This window comes from Ylistrum balloti, unplaced genomic scaffold (assembly GCF_031769215.1).
Source record: "Ylistrum balloti isolate Yb309-2 unplaced genomic scaffold, AGI_CSIRO_Ybal_v1 Utg371114, whole genome shotgun sequence".
NCBI lineage: Eukaryota > Metazoa > Mollusca > Bivalvia > Pectinida > Pectinidae > Ylistrum > Ylistrum balloti.
Window position 1 is genome coordinate 205,414 of NW_026782612.1, and position 18,701 is coordinate 224,114.

Here is an 18,701-nt window from a genome sequence, read left to right on the forward strand (position 1 = left end):
CATGAACTGTAATATAATTACAAAATTCTTCGAGGATGTTAATTCTATCCACTACCGTAATATGTCAATTCTCTTAGCGAATTTATTTTCGTTGAATTCGTAGGATTTCAAATTCTAGAATTGATGTGTCCGCGATATGATAAGAGGATATAAATGACATGTATTGTATGATTAGTGGATTTCTTGGGGAAGATTAAACCAAGAAATCAAGTGCCAGCTAAAATGGATATTTTTGGAAATCCGCGAATTTTAGATTCACAAAAATATATGATTTTACAGTATATTGATCGTGAAAATTGGAGAGTAAAAAACTCTCTAATCATGTGTATTTAAATGTACACTTTTTATTATTATAACTGTTACGAGTTAACAGTTCTTAAGTATATAGAACTATATATCTCTAGGGTCCTGAGACACAGCTTCCTGGGTGAAACATTTTATAAAAAATAATTATATATAACTGTATATTTCTAGGGTTCTGTGACACAGCTATCGGGGTGAAATATTCTATAAAAAATAATTGCATATAACTGTATATTTCTAGGGTCCTGTGACACAGCTGTCGCGGTGAAATTAACACAAAAATAAGTGTTTGTAACAAAGAGAAGTGTATTTAATGATAAAAAATAAGTTTGTCTTTTATTAATCAAGTGATAGAGCAGAAAAGATTAGTAAACGATCGACATATAAGAGAATATTTCTTGTGAGGATGATCTTTTAGAAGCTTTGCAGTACTGAGTCTTCCAAACGTTAAAAATGCCACAGACAACCGAACCTCTAATGCGACGGAAGAGCAGCCGACACAAGACCATTGGAAACCAGGGCGTTTATTTAGGCAAGTAAACTTTGCACAATGACCGCGTAAGACATCGGCACAATGACCGAATGTCTTCGAGCAGACGACGTGGATTGAAGTTCAACAGCGAATATTTCGACAAATCAAAACTTTTAAAATGTCCCCATGTGGTCTGATCATCCTATTAATCATGATGAACTCAGATCATTTGTCGTGTAGGTGCTGCGGGCATTGAAGTAGATTTTCTGTAAGAACAATACTAATACATGTATATGTATATAAACGCTTGGCATGTCTATTCCGGTGTTCCGTTTGGGCCAGGATGTTGCTGAAATCCGTAAATATTAGTCGATCAAGAAAGATAAACCGGAAGTTATCTTATATATACAGTACATGACGCCAGCTTCTGATTACTACCGGTTCATGCCGATAGTCAGCAGTATTGGTCAGAATAATAACTCTACTTAAACATGGTATCTTGAATGTTTACACACAGATTCGTCCACCACGGAAGTCTTTTTATCTTGCAACTGGCACTGCCATTGTCGGAATACCCCTTCCACATATGTTTGCTGACGGAAAACAGTTGTATTTTAGCACGTGCGCTCATTCGACAAAATGATTCTCTGAATTTACTTAAATAGTACGTTTAAATATATAAACAGCTGTTGAAATAAGCGATTTTACATGTTGTAATGAACTTGTTGATTCACGAAAGTCATGAAATTGCTGTTATATCCAATAACGTTTGGAACTATGTTTCCGCGCTGAGCAATTATTATGGCGTCCGTCATCAGTCAAAATTCAGCGTAACGTCTATGTCAGGTAAACAAAGATTGAACAACAAAACATTTTTCAATAGTCTAATTTTCAATCAATGTTGCAAGATAAATAGAATTCATTGTCAGTGTCTTAAAATATAAGCTGTATTTTGGCTCGGGACAGAAGGCTCGCCAGTTTTGCCTTTTCCCACTCTCGCCAAAATACAGCTGATATTTTAAGACACTGGCCATGTATTCTCTATATATGCTTACCAGAGGATGACTATAAAATCTTAACACCAAGCACGATAATCGGCCATATTTGACCTAGTCACCATCATTTAATGCTTTCACTATTTCTGAGCGTGGGACGGTTTCCAATTTTGTGTCCATTTTGAATAAGAAATATTTCATGGTGTCAGACTAGCCATGGTTTGTATTTCTTCTTATTTATGACATAGAAATTACATGTATAACCTTTCTTTCCATCTAGATATATACTCACCAGAGGTTTGTCCTATTCTATTAACTTAAACTTTTATTAGTGTTGTATTTTGTACAATTTTAATTGCACTTTCTGTATGCTGGTTCCATTCGAAAGTCCTTTAATTTTTTCATTCGAGTTGACCCAACTTTAAGAACTGTCGACTCAGGAGCCTCACAGATTGTCTAATGCTTTTGCACGCATGAATTTTCTAAGACGTCTTTACATTCAAAGGTCAGCTCAGTGTCTGTATCCTTGAGGAAAAAGATAGACCATTTTTGGTTTGTTAAAACTTTCGGTTACGTTTGAGATTTTCGAACCTTTGAAAACCAACAAGCGTTAAGTCAAGCTTTCGATAACAAAGCAGATACTATTTCTTGCAACAGATAATATCTAATGTTTCGAAGAATTGCTTTAGTTTTCATATGTATACAATGCATGTCATTTTTGTTTTTGTTTGTTTGTTATTTTGTTTGTTTGGTTTTTTTTATTATTTATTTTTTAGTTCATGAAATAAAAACAACAAATTGCCAATACGAGTTTGTATATTTTATTCACTTTAGAAAGACGAATAAGAAGTTTGAAATTAAGATCTGTTTAATACTTATATACATCATTTTACTTGTTTATATATATACCTATATTTATCTAAATTACATATCGTGTTGGATCGTTCCTGATGCGAAGTTCCTGTCATAGAGTCTTATACTTTATGTAATATCATATGATATATCAATATAATATTAAATGATATAATAGTATAATATCATATGACATATAGAGGTTCTACAACGAGTGGCAGTTGATTATCATCGTTATCTAACTCGAGTTAGTTAATTTTCAAATTTAGAAAGCCTCGTGTCTTTTCTAAATTTGAAAATGAACTAACGAGAGTTTGATAACGATGATAATCAACTGTCACGAGTTGTAGAACTTCTTTCTACCATAACCTTTTAACGTAAAAATATATGTATTGTGTACAACATTGTTTCGCCCCCATTGACACTTTCGCGTAAGAATACATCGTATGTTGTCTAATTGGCTCATTAATATGCAAAAAGAGACAAAATCGCTATTTTTGATGCAAAAGACTTATTTATTCAGTAATATTGTTTGGAAACATCCCGTAACATTAGTTCATTGAAACACATTACACAAATTGTTTATCTTTCAAAAAAAAATAATTTGGAACTAGATTTTATTGCGGATAAGAGTAGTGCTTCTTCGCAAGAAAATGTGAACGCAGACACGATTAAGATGGCGCGTAATTTCGAGAACTTCTGATCACTTTCATCAGAACTGTACATCACAATATCAAAGGTTGGGAAACCAAAATTACTGCATTTAGCAATTACTGTCCTCTCTCCCCTCCACACAGTTTTGCCGCATCACCGATCTTGACCGCCGGCAAGAATGACAGATCGTCACTGTCAGCCGTGTTGATGATGGACCGCAGACGATGAAAACAATCGCACGTGGCGAAAGTAGTTCGGGGTCACAGATCATTGTTGGGTCAAATGTCAATGCCTCGTCCAATAGATTTGGCTGTCACCAATAATACACGTGTGTATTATGCGTATGAATAAACAATGGATATGGTGTTTAATGAATAGTCTGGGCATGACATAACATACGCAGGTTATGGTAGAAAATAGTATAATATCATATGACATAAAAGTATAATATCATGATATAATATTATAATATCATATGACATAATAGTTTAATATAATATAATATATTAATATAATATCATTTGATGAAATAGTATAATATCATAAATAGTGTTACAATGAAAATTTCTAATCAGTAGAAAATTTGAGTGTGACGTTTCAATGATTGCACGGTTACATTTATCAGAAAAATGACCTGTGTGAAGCGTACAAGCACCGATGTACTTTGTGGACGAGATGTAAGGAATCGACCTTTTTTCGGCTGTATTATAGTCCTATGTACACCTTATCGAAAATAGTATGACGAGATGGTAAACAGATGGTAGAAATAAAAGCACACGAGATGGTAACAATATACTGTAGACGAATCGGCCACGCTTTGTTGGTCAAAGGTGTCCAAGGGTTTGTTGTAGAGAGTGTTTCTTGCCCTTACAAGCTGTCGATATGGCAAACTAAGACATCACAATAACCAATGTGCTTAAGAAAATAAAAAAAAAACAGAAACAAAATCGTATGTGACACTGAAATAACTGGCGTGTCCTGACATAGCTAATGTAAACTATGAACATTTTTTTTGTTTAAGATACTGAAACAAATATATATTTGGGTTTTTTTTTTTTTTGAACGCAGAGACATATGAAAATATGTATTGGAGGTTTGTTACCAATCTTTGCGGTTTTCGTCAACCATTACTCCCTACTTGGTATGTTGAAATACCAGGTTAAAATACACTGTGATATTAATCCCATTTTGCCTCGACTTTAGTAAGCTTCGTTTGAAGCATGTGAACTGAGGATTCAAACATACCTGCAATATTAAACCAATACCGTATAGCATGGTGTATTGTCCATGTCAATCAGACGAGAAGTGGACGAAGCTTGTCACCGAATACTACGCCAATGTGATTACGACACGAGAAGTGGACGAAGCTTGTTACCGAATACAACACCAATGTGTTTACGACACGAGAAGTGGACGAAGCTTGTTACCGAATACAACACCAATGTGTTTACGACACGAGAAATGAACGGAGCTTGTTACCTAATACTACACCAATGTGTTTACGACACGAGAAATGGGCGGAGCTTGTTACCGAATACTACACCAATGTGTTTACGACACGAGAAATGGGCGGAGCTTGTTACCGAATACTACACCAATGTGTTTACGACACGCGAATAATACACCAATGTGTTTACGACACGCGAATACTACACCAATGTGTTTACGACACAAGAAGTGGACGGAGCTTGTTACCTAATACTACACCAATGTGTTTACGACACGAGAAGTGGGCGGAGCTTGTTACCGAATACTACACCAATGTGTTTACGACACGAGAAATGAGCTGTTTTGCTGTATGTATTGTTACCGTAAAATACTACAGCAATGTGTTTACGACACGCGAATACTACGCCAATGTAGTTTTATACGACACGCGAATACTACACCAATGTGTTTACGACACAAGAAGTGGACGAAATTTGCTTGTTATTTGTTTAATACTACACCAATGTGTTTACGACACGAGAAGTGGGCGGAGCTTGTTACCGAATACTACACCAATGTGTTTACGACACGAGAAATGAACGGAGCTTGTCACCGAATACAACACCAATGTGTTTACGACACAAGAATTTCATTTGCACTTGTACACGTGTCTACGAGTACTGTTTTGCTGTATGTATTGTTTCGTAAAACACAGATAACGATAATTATCAAGTTTCGAAATCTTTAGGATATGATGGGTTAAGCAAAGCATGCTAGTTTTATATCAATAGTTCATCCTGGGAATACGTTTCTAAGTTGTTTTTTATGCGTATTACCAGTTATGATGTAGCAGGGATGAAATTTGCTGTTTTTATTTATTTGTTTAATTAATAAGTTGTAATATCTGTTTTTTAACGCGCCGACTGTCCTTATCTGTACCGTGTTTTCGTGTATTGTTAAAACCGCGTCCGTGTATCGTATCCCATGTTGTGATTGACTATAGTGTTGTGTTACTCGTCAGGTATGTCGTTCTGTTCGTATCCTATGGTGTGGTCAGTAATTGGTCATTGAGTTAGTTTTTTTTGGTTCGTTCCGTCTGGTCAGTTTGGCGCCTTTTTCTTTTGTGTCCGTGCTTTGTTCTAAGTTGGGCCAGTACCGTTAGTGGACGTTGTAAAGGACGGACGTGACAATAGTATCGGCGTTCATGGTGTTCATCTGAAAGGCTCAGTGCCATACATAGGTATGTGCAAATGGTATATTTTTGTATATTTATGTAATGTCATAAAATCGAAGATATGTTTATTATCAATGAATTACTTTACAAATTACAAGTCACATCTTGTAACTATATATTGTAATGTATTGTAACCGTATGTATAGTCTCGGTCAGTTGAACATGTATGAGTTATTTCCCTTATATTAAGTTAATTATTAAGTTAATGTGTACGTGTGAATGTGATTTGTGATACGTCATGTGTACGTGTGAATGTGATTTGTGATGCGTCATGTGTACGTGTGAATGTGATTTGTGATGCGTCATGTGTACGTGTGAATGTGATTCGTGATACGTCATGTGTACGTGTGAATGTGATTTGTGATACGTCATGTGTACGTGTGAATATGATTCGTGATACGTAATGCGTACGTGTGAATGTGATTTGTGATACGTAATGTGTACGTGTGAATGTGATATGTGATAGGTAATGTGTACGTGTGAATGTGATTCGTGATGTGTATGTTGTAGCACCGTTCTGTGCTGGTAACGGGATCAAACCCACAGACAAACCGAACACCATCAAAGGTTCAACATGACACCAACGTGGTCTGCTTTATTATCCCTGCGCATGCGTTAACATATAACGAGAACATGAATGATATACGCTGCTTCGCTCACACACCAGTGTATTAAGGATACACATACACTACATCCCTCCTGTTCTTTAAAAATTTGACCTTTAGCTTATTTACGTAATTAATATCACATACTAATGGTATGTTCAACCATAACATCAAAACACCAAATTAACAGTCTTTTGACTAAATAAAGTCTTTGCATTTCCGACTAGAACAGTTTATAGTATTGCCTATATACTATGAATAAAATGTATCTGAAAACTGAAACAAACAACTAACACATATTAAGTCATAACACTTGTACATTAACCCGAGAATGTTTGTTCACTTGTACACAACATAATCCTGGAACTTTTGAGGCAATATGGCCTCTCGCCTTGGGCGTTCATTTTGTACCTTTATAGGTTCAACCACTGGTTCAGGACTAACTAATACATCTGTCTCCCCATGTGGTTCTGGTGCCACAACCGACTCATTTTCCGGTTCTGAATTTACGACAAATTTCTTGACATGTGTAACATTACGTTGATGACCAGAATCCAATGTGACAGAATTACCATTATTTTCCACTACCTGATATGGTTCTGGGCGGAAGTTTGTGGAAAATTTATCCTGTCTATCTTGCTTTAAAAGTACACGATCACCCTCACGCAACCCACTCTCACGTGCTCCACGGTTGGCATCTGCATATGCCCTACCTTTTTCTTTCCTTTCAGAATCTCGATCTCTCACCTCAATGTTTATGTCATCGGTACTATGATTGTGAAGATCGGGAAGTTTGGTACGTAACTTCCTGCCGAACAGAAGTTCCGCCGGACTAACACCAGTCGTACTGTGTGGTGTACCACGATATGTAGTAAGGTAAGTATTAAGGTCTTCTTTCCACGATCGACCTTCAGCTTGCGCAATACGGACACGCTTCATAATGGATCTGTTTTGCCGTTCCACCTCACCGTTGGCCTGCGGCCATAGCGGAGTTGTCCTTCTATGAGTAATACCATAGCTATTACAGAACTTCCTAAAAATTTCACTGATGAACTGAGGACCATAGTCTGTTTGAATAGATTCCGGTAAACCATGGGTTAAGAAGATTTTCTCCAGGATCTGGGTAATTTTCTCCGAAGTGGTGGTTTTCGTTATTTCGACTTCGAACCAACGACTATAGTAATCTACTAGAACAAATACGTAATCACCCGTCGGCAACGGACCTAGTAAATCTGCCGCCAGATGTTGCCATGGAGACGACGGCAACTCGCGTCTTTTCATAGGTTCAGGCTTACACGGCTGACTTACCAACTGGCAACCATAACATTTTCGACAATGTTGTTCGACCTCTTTGTCGATTCCTGGCCACCAAACTTTGCTACGAAGCAAATTCTTCATGCCTACAATACCGGGATGGCCTTCATGAGCCAATTCGAGAACACGAGTTCTCAACGATTTTGGGATTACGAGCCTAGTCCCCCGTAGGACTATCATTCCTATCGCGCTTAGCTCATTTCTCACCGGCAAGTATGCAGTGCACTTAGCGTTATACCACTGACCGTTCAGTAGTCGTTCACGAACTTCAACCAGCTCAGAATCGAGTTCTGACTCTCGTTCGACCTCACGCGTCGTCATAGCGATCGGTGTTGCTTCCTTGGCAACGAACCTAATATACTCATCAGTGTCGTCACCAACCTTCATGTCTCTATTAGACATTTTCGCCTTTCCGAGAAGACGTGACAATGAATCAGCTATATTCCGCGGACCCGGAATATATCGAACCTTGTACCGATAAGGTTGTAACCGAAGGACCCAGCGCTCGATCCTCGCACATGGTTTCGATCTGGGAGAATATATGCACTCCAACGGTTTATGATCTGTTAGTAGTTCGAACTCCATTCCATATAGATAGGCATGGAATCGCTCACAGGCCCACACAATGGCCAAAGCTTCGTTTTCGGTCTGCGAGTAGCGTTTTTCGGTGTCGCTCAAACTTCTACTCGCGTAACAGATAACCCGAGATTCACCTCCTGGTGACTCCTGCACTAGTACTGCACCAAGACCTACTGGACTCGCGTCTGTAATTACTTGTATCGGCGCGTTTTTGTCAAAATAACCTAACGTCTCAGCTTGCCCTAACCGTTTCTTAAGTATCTCAAACGCGGTTTGCTGATCACATCCCCAGACAAATTCTTCGTCCTTTCTTGTCAATTTCCGCAGCGGTGCGGATACCGTCGCCAAATCCGGTATAAATCTAGCGCTATATTTTACGAGACCTAAGAAACTTCGTACTTCGCCTGCGGTAGCAGGTTCTCGCGCATCCAGGACGGCCTTGACCTTGACCTCTGACGGACCAATGCCCTTTTCGGACAATACATGACCAATAAACACAAGTTTCGACATGTTAAATTCACATTTGTCACTATTCAACGTCATTCCAGACTCACTCAGGAAACTTACAGCCTTTTTCAACCTCTCATCATGCTCTGTCTGACTACTACCATGTACAATCACATCATCCATGATATTCTGTACTCCCTCACTTGTTGTATGACCTTCGGAAACATCTCAGGTGCACAGCTCACACCAAACATAAGACGCTTGTATCTATACAAACCCTTGTGCGTCACAAACGTAGTGATATCTCGAGATTTTTCACTTAACAGAATCTGGTGATATGCCCACTTAATGTCAATCTTACTAAAGATTTTACTATTGGTCATGTCTTGGAGCACCTCATCCACGGTAGGTATAGGATAACGTTCACGCAACACGGCTGTATTGGCTTGGCGCATGTCTACGCAAAGTCTAATGTCCGTTTCGCCCTTGGGCACGACCACAACCGGCGACACCCAGGACGTTGGTCCCTGCACCGACTCAATTATGTCTAACTCCTCCAGTTCATTAAGTTTCTTCTCCAACCGATCCCTCATGTGATATGGCACTCGGCGTAGTGGTTGTGCAATCGGTCTGACCTCAGGGTCAAGCGATATGTCGAGTTCAAAGTTTTTCAATGTACCGAGGCCCTTGAAAGTTTCCGGATACTGGCTCACCAGTTTCGACTTGATGTCATCACCTGTCGCGGTCATCACGTTGTTTACCTTGGCGTGGCTCACGTTAATAGTAGGTACCGGCCCTAACCGTAGAACATCAAGCTTGATAGATGTATCCTTTCCGAGAAGAGTCTGACCCGTCCCCTCGATGACTAGAAACTCAACACTGTCGTCGTACACATCTCCACATGCTGTACGGGCTACGAACGATCCAACAACTGGAATCGGAAGTTTACTTCCGTAGACATAAATCGGTTTGTCGCTTTTACTTGACGTACATACAACAGACTGTCTTTTTAAACCTTCCCACGTCTGACGATTCATGACGTTACAACTAGCTCCGGAATCAATAATAGCTTCTGTATCGACACCACCTATGTTGACAACAATGTTACCTTGTGATGTATTCGACCTTCCTTGAACACTGAACGCATAATGACTAGTTATCTCAGACTCGTGATCAACTTGACGAACTATTTTCTGACCTTTTGACTTGCATCTGACTTCAAAATGTTCAATACCATGACATTTCCTACACTTTTGTCCTTTCGCTGGACACCTGTCGTCCTTGGCACGATGTCCATCACGTCCACAATTAAAACATGGGCCTATTTTACTACCTGTCTTGTAATTTGAAGTACTAGTCTTTGGTTTTGAGAAAGTTTTTGCCTTGGCCCCCTTCGAGGAACCCCAACCGACTTTTTTAACTTCCTCCTTCACACCTTCAATATTTCTAGCCTGTCTCTCAGACTGTTCCATAGCCCGAGCAATATCTTGCAGTTGGGCGAGTGAGAGTTCTCTCCCCTTCTCCAGAAGTTTACGTCGTAAGTTATGCTGAGAACATTTCTCGACAACCTGGTCTCTAATCTGCACATTAACAGCATCGGCGTTACCAAAATCACAGCTTTCCGCCTTTTGTCTCAACCGTATGATAAATTGTTCGATAGTTTCATCAGGTTTCTGTGCCATTGACCGGAACACGTGTCTTTCATATGGGGTGTTCGCTTCAGGGGTAAAATGTTTATTCAATGTACTTACTGCTTTAGCGTACACATCATCGCTTTAGCGTACACATCATACACATACACTACATACGTGTGAATGTGATTTGTGATAACAACTACTTCGTTTCTCTGGTTTTCCTCGTCGCCAGAATGTAGCACCGTTCTGTGCTGGTAACGGGATCAAACCCACAGACAAACCGAACACCATCAAAGGTTCAACATGATGTGTACGTGTGAATGTGATTCGTGATACGTAATGTGTACGTGTGAATGTGATTCGTGATACGTAATGTGTACGTGTGAATGTGATTCGTGATACGTAATGTGTACGTGTGAATGTGATTTGTGATACGTCATGTGTACGTGTGAATGTGATTTGTGATACGTGTATATTAGGTTTTAACTGTTGTTATTTGTGCTGGTTGCAGAGTTTGTTGTGTACGTATTAAAACCGTCAATAAAGGACAGAGAAACCTAAACAAGTGGAGTGTTTTATTTCAAACACCAAGCCACCTCTGTTACAATAAAATTGTCTCAATAGTTTATGTTAACGTAAAGTAAGAAATTGTGGATATAGCTTTAACACATTTAACAGCAAAAAGTCAAGACAACATCAGGTATTTAAAATCTAAGCACTTATTTATTTCAACATATATACAAACATAGTTAGAACAACACCAACTCAACCACTAAGTTACTCATCAAAACTCAACCTGAACAAATATGAACATAGAAATACAATGATCAATTAATACCAACGTCTCCACAACTCATATCGTCTCTATGGCTACCAGTGTCTCCACTACTCATATCGTCTCTATGGCTACCAATGTCTCCACCACTCCTATCGTCTTTATGGTTACCAGTGTCTCCACTACTCATTTCGTCTCTATGGCTACCAGTCTTTCCACCACTCCTATCGTCTATATGGCTACCATGGTCTCCACCAATCCTATCGTCTCTTTGTCTATCATTGTCTCCGCAACTCCTATCTTCTCTATGGCTACCATTGCCTCCACAACTCCTATATATACACAACACTGTACACTCTACAATACTGTACACAACACTGTATACCCTACAATACTGTACACAACACTGTATATTCTACAATACTGTACACAACACTGTACACTCTACAATAATGTACACAACACTGTACACTCTACAAAACTGTACACAACACTGTATACCCTACAATACTGTACACAACACTGTATACTCTACAATACTGTACACAACACTGTACACAACACTGTATACTCTACAATACTGTACACAACACTGTATACCCTACACTACTGTACACAACACTGTACACTCTACAATACTGTACACAACACTGTACACTCTACAATACTGTACACAACACTGTATACTCTACAATACTGTACACAACACTGTACACAACACTGTATACCCTACAATACTGTACACAACACTGTATACCCTACAATACTGTACACAACACTGTATACCCTACAATACTGTACACACTACTGTACACAACACTGTATACCCTACAATACTGTACACAACACTGTATACTCTACAATACTGTACACACTACTGTACACAACACTGTATACCCTACAATACTGTACACAACACTGTATACCCTACAATACTGTACACAACACTGTACACTCTACAATACTGTACACAACACTGTATACTCTACAATACTGTACACAACACTGTATACCCTACAATACTGTACACAACACTGTATACCCTACAATACTGTACACAACACTGTACACTCTACAATACTGTACACAACACTGTACACTCTACAATACTGTACACAACACTGTATACCCTACAATACTGTACACAACACTGTACACTCTACAATACTGTACACAACACTGTATACCCTACAATACTGTACACAATACTGTACACAACACTGTACACCCTACAATACTGTACACAACACTGTATACCCTACAATACTGTACACAACACTGTATACTCTACAATACTGTACACAACACTGTATACCCTACAATACTGTACACAACACTGTATACCCTACAATACTGTACACAACACTGTACACTCTACAATACTGTACACAACACTGTATACCCTACAATACTGTACACAACACTGTATACTCTACAATACTGTACACAACACTGTACACCCTACAATACTGTACACAATACTGTATACCCTACAATACTGTACACAACACTGTATACTCTACAATACTGTACACAACACTGTATACCCTACAATACTGTACACAACACTGTATACCCTACAATACTGTACACAACACTGTATACTCTACAATACTGTACACAACACTGTATACCCTACAATACTGTACACAACACTGTACACTCTACAATACTGTACACAACACTGTATACCCTACAATACTGTACACAACACTGTATACCCTACAATACTGTACACAACACTGTACACTCTACAATACTGTACACAACACTGTACACTCTACAATACTGTACACAACACTGTATACCCTACAATACTGTACACAACACTGTATACTCTACACTACTGTACACAACACTGTATACCCTACAATACTGTACACAACACTGTATACCCTACAATACTGTACACAACACTGTATACCCTACAATACTGTACACAACACTGTATACCCTACAATACTGTACACAACACTGTATACCCTACAATACTGTACACAACACTGTATACCCTACAATACTGTACACAACACTGTACACTCTACAATACTGTACACAACACTGTACACTCTACAATACTGTACACAACACTGTATACCCTACAATACTGTACACAACACTGTACACTCTACAATACTGTACACAACACTGTATACTCTACAATACTGTACACAACACTGTACACTCTACAATACTGTACACAACACTGTATACCCTACAATACTGTACACAACACTGTATACCCTACAATACTGTACACAACACTGTATACCCTATAATACTGTACACAACACTGTACACTCTACAATACTGTACACAACACTGTACACTCTACAATACTGTACACAACACTGTATACCATACAATACTGTACACAACACTGTACACTCTACAATACTGTACACTTTTGCAGCACCGTAAACTCGGTAGTGCTGTGCAGTCTTGATATCTTCAAAAGAAATAGTAAGATATTTGAACTTTTCCCTGACCTTTTCATAACTAAATTATTTACAATGTTGATGAACTTACAAAAATGTTCATGAAGATATGAATGATTATATGTATACAAACATTGTACTTTTAGCATATTTCTCAACGTTTGCAAGTACAAAACTCTCCTGCTTTATACTAGTACAATCCTACACTTCGCTGAGATGGACCTAACACAAAACTCTCCTGCTTTATACTAGTACAATCCTACACTTCGCTGAGATGGGCCTAACACAAAACACTCCTGCTTTATACTACTACAGTCCTACACTTCGCTGAGATGGGCCTAACACAAAACACTCCTGCTTTATACTAGTACAATCCTACACTTCGCTGAGAGGGGCCTAACACAATACTCATCCTTAATAAGTAATGTTTATACTAATCATTGATTTGTATAATGAAATTTTTGTATACCAAGACTTAATATTTACAGTTTCACTGAACCAATTCTCATCGGAACAAAACAACGAATGTACTTTTCCGTCTGGATACTCGATATCACGTTAAAGTTAACTAGGATTTTTTTATAAACCCCCCCCCCCCCCCCCCCACCAAAAAAAAATAAATAAATAAAATAAAGAAACAAGCCAAAAAACGAAAGGTAATGAAAATGATACTTGAATTAAGTTGATATTTACACGACAAAGTTAAACAAACAATAAACAATTATCATTTTCTGTATATTAGAGTTTGATTACAGAGGAGGAGAAAATACAAAGGTTATTACCCCTAATTTGTGCCTGATAATAATAAAAATACATTATTTTACATATCAAAGATATACATATTTAGATGTAAAGATTTGTGAGATGTAATTCCCGTGAATGCAACTAATCTAGTTTCTAACATTTTTTTTTACCCAATAATTAATTATTTGAAAAAAAAATATACATGTTATTGAAATATATAAATATATATGTATATATCAGATTACATAGAACTTGTAAAATAAAAGTTTTGTTATTTTATTAATTTGCGGCTGAATGACAGTCTGTATTTCATTTGCATCCAAGTTTCAGCTATAACGTGACGCCCTGAGCAGATTTTTCTCCCGTCGTTAAAGACAAACACTTAATGTTACTAAATGTTAAATGTCATCACGTGTTACTATATTTGTTGTGGTTGTGTTGTCTGGTTTGGCAGAATGTTTATACTGATTGTAAATTAAATTATCATTTTTTGCTTTTTTTTTTAATCACCTACGTAAACGAGCATTTTGAGGCGGAAGCTCAAAGTAGTAGCTGGTCATCACCTCAATGAATAACTTAAGGAAGGTCCTTGCATGCCAACCAGAGCAGTTTAGGTAAAGGGTCTAAATCAACGATGGAAACAGTCATATATGCACAGGCTTATCCATTTTATCAACTTCTTGAGAAATAAAAGCACACCAATTGTATAAATGGCGACCCACGTCATCTGAGGCTACAAAGACCGATTTTTCTACTGGCTGAATGCGTGTTTTTGTTGTTAATGTTTTGTTATTTCAAAAATAGAAATAAACACGTGCTCTTACTTCCGTAAACTAAAAATAAGTTGTCAGTTATTCAGATTTTGAAGGGGCTGAAATCAGTTGCCTACGACATCGAAAAATACCAATGTAGTTTTAGGATGCTGGAATGTAGTAGTAGAGAGATTCATCACCAACTGTCTTCTTTTTTTTCTTTCCTTCTTCATTATTGTTATTATTTTACCACAAATGATAGATACAATGTGTATTTGTAAATTAAATGTTATGCTTTATAACATTGGACGTCTTCATAATTTTCAACATTTTCGTATTGGCCTACATATTTGTCCTTGGCGCTACCTCGTCCTGAAATGTCAATGTTTATATAAACGTGGGAATCATTACGTTTGTCGACATCCAATGTAATCATTTCCAGGTAATCTCTTCCCTCGTTTGATTCACTACCACTTTCCTCGTCAACAACTTCATAGTCATAGATCTCTCCAGTACTTATCTCCCCTTGGATATTAGCCTTGTTAATGTCCGGTTTATCCACAGTTATACATCTGCAGGAGATATTATATAATGTTCGTTTTAAAAAATGTATTTATCATTATTCTAGCTATATATATATGTGTGTATAACAAAACAAAACAAAACGAAAAAGAAAAAGGTCAGATGGTTTGATTATGAAATTCGAATGTTAATTGTGTATATGACTAAATGTATTTTTAGTTTCACTCATACCATTTGGAACGAAACTCCTTTATAATCTGATTCATAATTTAAATGAAAAGTTATGTTTTAATTACCAAGAATAGAATATCATTTATACTTACGGTTTGTCTTTGTTTTCTTTCGCTGTATTTTGCATTTCCAAATTATTACCTACAGGGAGAAAATCACACAAAACAGACGTTGTCATACTTCATTAGGAAAAGAAAGTCGGGGAAATGTCTGCACAGCAAAGGGAGATAACCATATACTTTAATGCACGTCATTTGTATATTCATATATATCATGAAATAGTTTAACAAGCTTAAAAATGTATACGGTGTGACACAGAGTAAACCATATGACTGTCCCGTATATAGAATCTAACCTTATGTTCACCTTGATAATTATACAACAACAACGATTTAGCTGTTCAGAAAAAAAAAGACAAAAAAGTAATGAGACGGAAACTCAGGTGATATAGAACTTAGTGCATTGCAAGCCTTCTGTACAAGATGATTTGTTTTTTAACTATATTGAGACCAAATGTTTCAGGATTGATTTTTTTTTATAAATATCTTACACTACTGAAAATTCTGTTTTGATATAAATAACGACAAATGTATCTATTTAATGAAGGAACACCATGGAAACATTTTTTTATTGCTTTTGGAAAATATAGACTATTACAACGATAAGATGTAAGAAGGACATATGGTGTAAAATATTCTATATTCAAGCGTCTTCAAATTGATTATACGCAGATGTATATGTACCGTTTTCTGTTTGAGGTTGAATTTTTGATTACGAGTAACACTGCTTTAAACTTACTCTGCTGTGTTTCTGACGAACGTTTCCCACAATAGCGCCGAACTAGCACATGAGCAATGACAGTGATGACGAGAACACTAATCCCACAGGCTAACAGAATATATTGACTCTCACAATTCTTCGCTATGAAAAAAAAAAAAATTAATAGCTTCAGTTTCCGTCCATTTTTCAATTCTTATAACAGACATTTTCTTGGTGCACCGTTGAATCATTCATAATCATTTCGTAGCCATCATCTAAACCATTAACCTTACAGTCTCCTTACCTGCTATTGACTGTCGGCTGGAGCTTTTGAGTTTCTCTAACGAATCTAGAAAACAGAACAGGTCTATTGTTTTTCATTTATAGATAATTATCATTTTCTATTCCTTTAATAAGCAATACAAGAACATGAACTTCAGTCAAAATTTCATAGTATCAGTTTCCGCTCTTTCGCTACAGATCCAGGTTGGAAGCTTAAACAAACTTTTGAGTTTTCATAATGATAAGAATTCGTGGTCAACGAATGCCCGAAACACTTTAAAACTTTCGTATGAACCATAAACGTTATAAAGCTTCTTACCTGTTGTTTGCTGTTGGCTGGAGCTTTCGTGTGGCTCTAGAAAACGGAACAGTTCTATTTTTATTCGGTCATAGATAATTAACATTTTCTACCCCTTTAAGAAGCAATGTAACACCATTTTAATTATATGATCTTCAGCCAATGGGAACCATTGATTGTTCTAATTGGCCTTTGCTGTTTACACAGTACAAAATAATGTAAAAAAAAACATGATTCGTCTTTATAAACAAACAGGAAAACAAAGCATTATAAACGAAAATCTCTATAGGAATACATTATCTGATGACACAGGGACCAATAGCATGTTTTATGGATTTGTTATTGGTGTTTGACTTACGGTATATTAAGAGAGTTTCAGTTCCTTACCTGTTGTTGGCTGGCTGTTGGAGCAATCGTTTGGCACGGACACGCCTAGACAAAAAGAAGAGCATACAGTGTTTTAGATCAATATCATGTTCTACAACTCGCCAAGGGTCTCATGATTGTTGTCAATCGTTCGATGTACACGGTACAGGAGGGAGAATGGTTCGCTGAAATGGTCCTTTTCTAAACGCTGTCATAAACATCTGGTACATAAGGGCGAAAAAATGAACGGTCAGTGTTTTGGTTAACATATTTTATTCCTTTCAGATATATATAAATATATATGATGTAGAATTCGCGTTCCAATAACTTATAATATGTATATATGTAATACGTCACAAAGTAGGGGGGTGAAGGGGAGGGAAAGGAGAGGGGCACTGGTTGCGCGGCCGAACGACTTTAGTATCAATTTACAACAATGAATCTTTAGATCAAAATTGGGAAAGAAATGAATGATAAACTAAAATGATATTTTTCTCGAATCTTTCTGGGATCTATGACAAACAAGAGAACACAGATCTTACCAACTTTCAGGTCAGTTAGTTCATAGGAGAATTTGAACACAGAATTCACATTCATATGGCGAGTTGTAACCAGAACAGAATCGTAGAAGTATAGAGGTTGTCCAACCATAGGCGATTCCATACCAATGCGGACCTTTATGGAGTCTTTAACGGCTGCTGCAAAATAGAAACAACAAAATATAATATGGATTGATATCGGATGCAAACTTCCCATTAGTACGCTCGCTTTTACAATAATTTTTCAATTAGATGATAAACAAAAGTGCTGACCATCAATCACTTTGCAATAATAAGCTTGTATTTCATCTCTCTCTCTCTCTCTCTTTCTCTCTCTCTCAAAGGAATATGACAAACAAGAACATTTGGTGTTATATAGCTGGCCAAGCTAAACCAAACCTTGAACAAAATTGCTACTACCTGTCTTCAAATCAGGGTTACAATGTTATTGTGAAAAGTCAAGTGAACTAAATGTTTT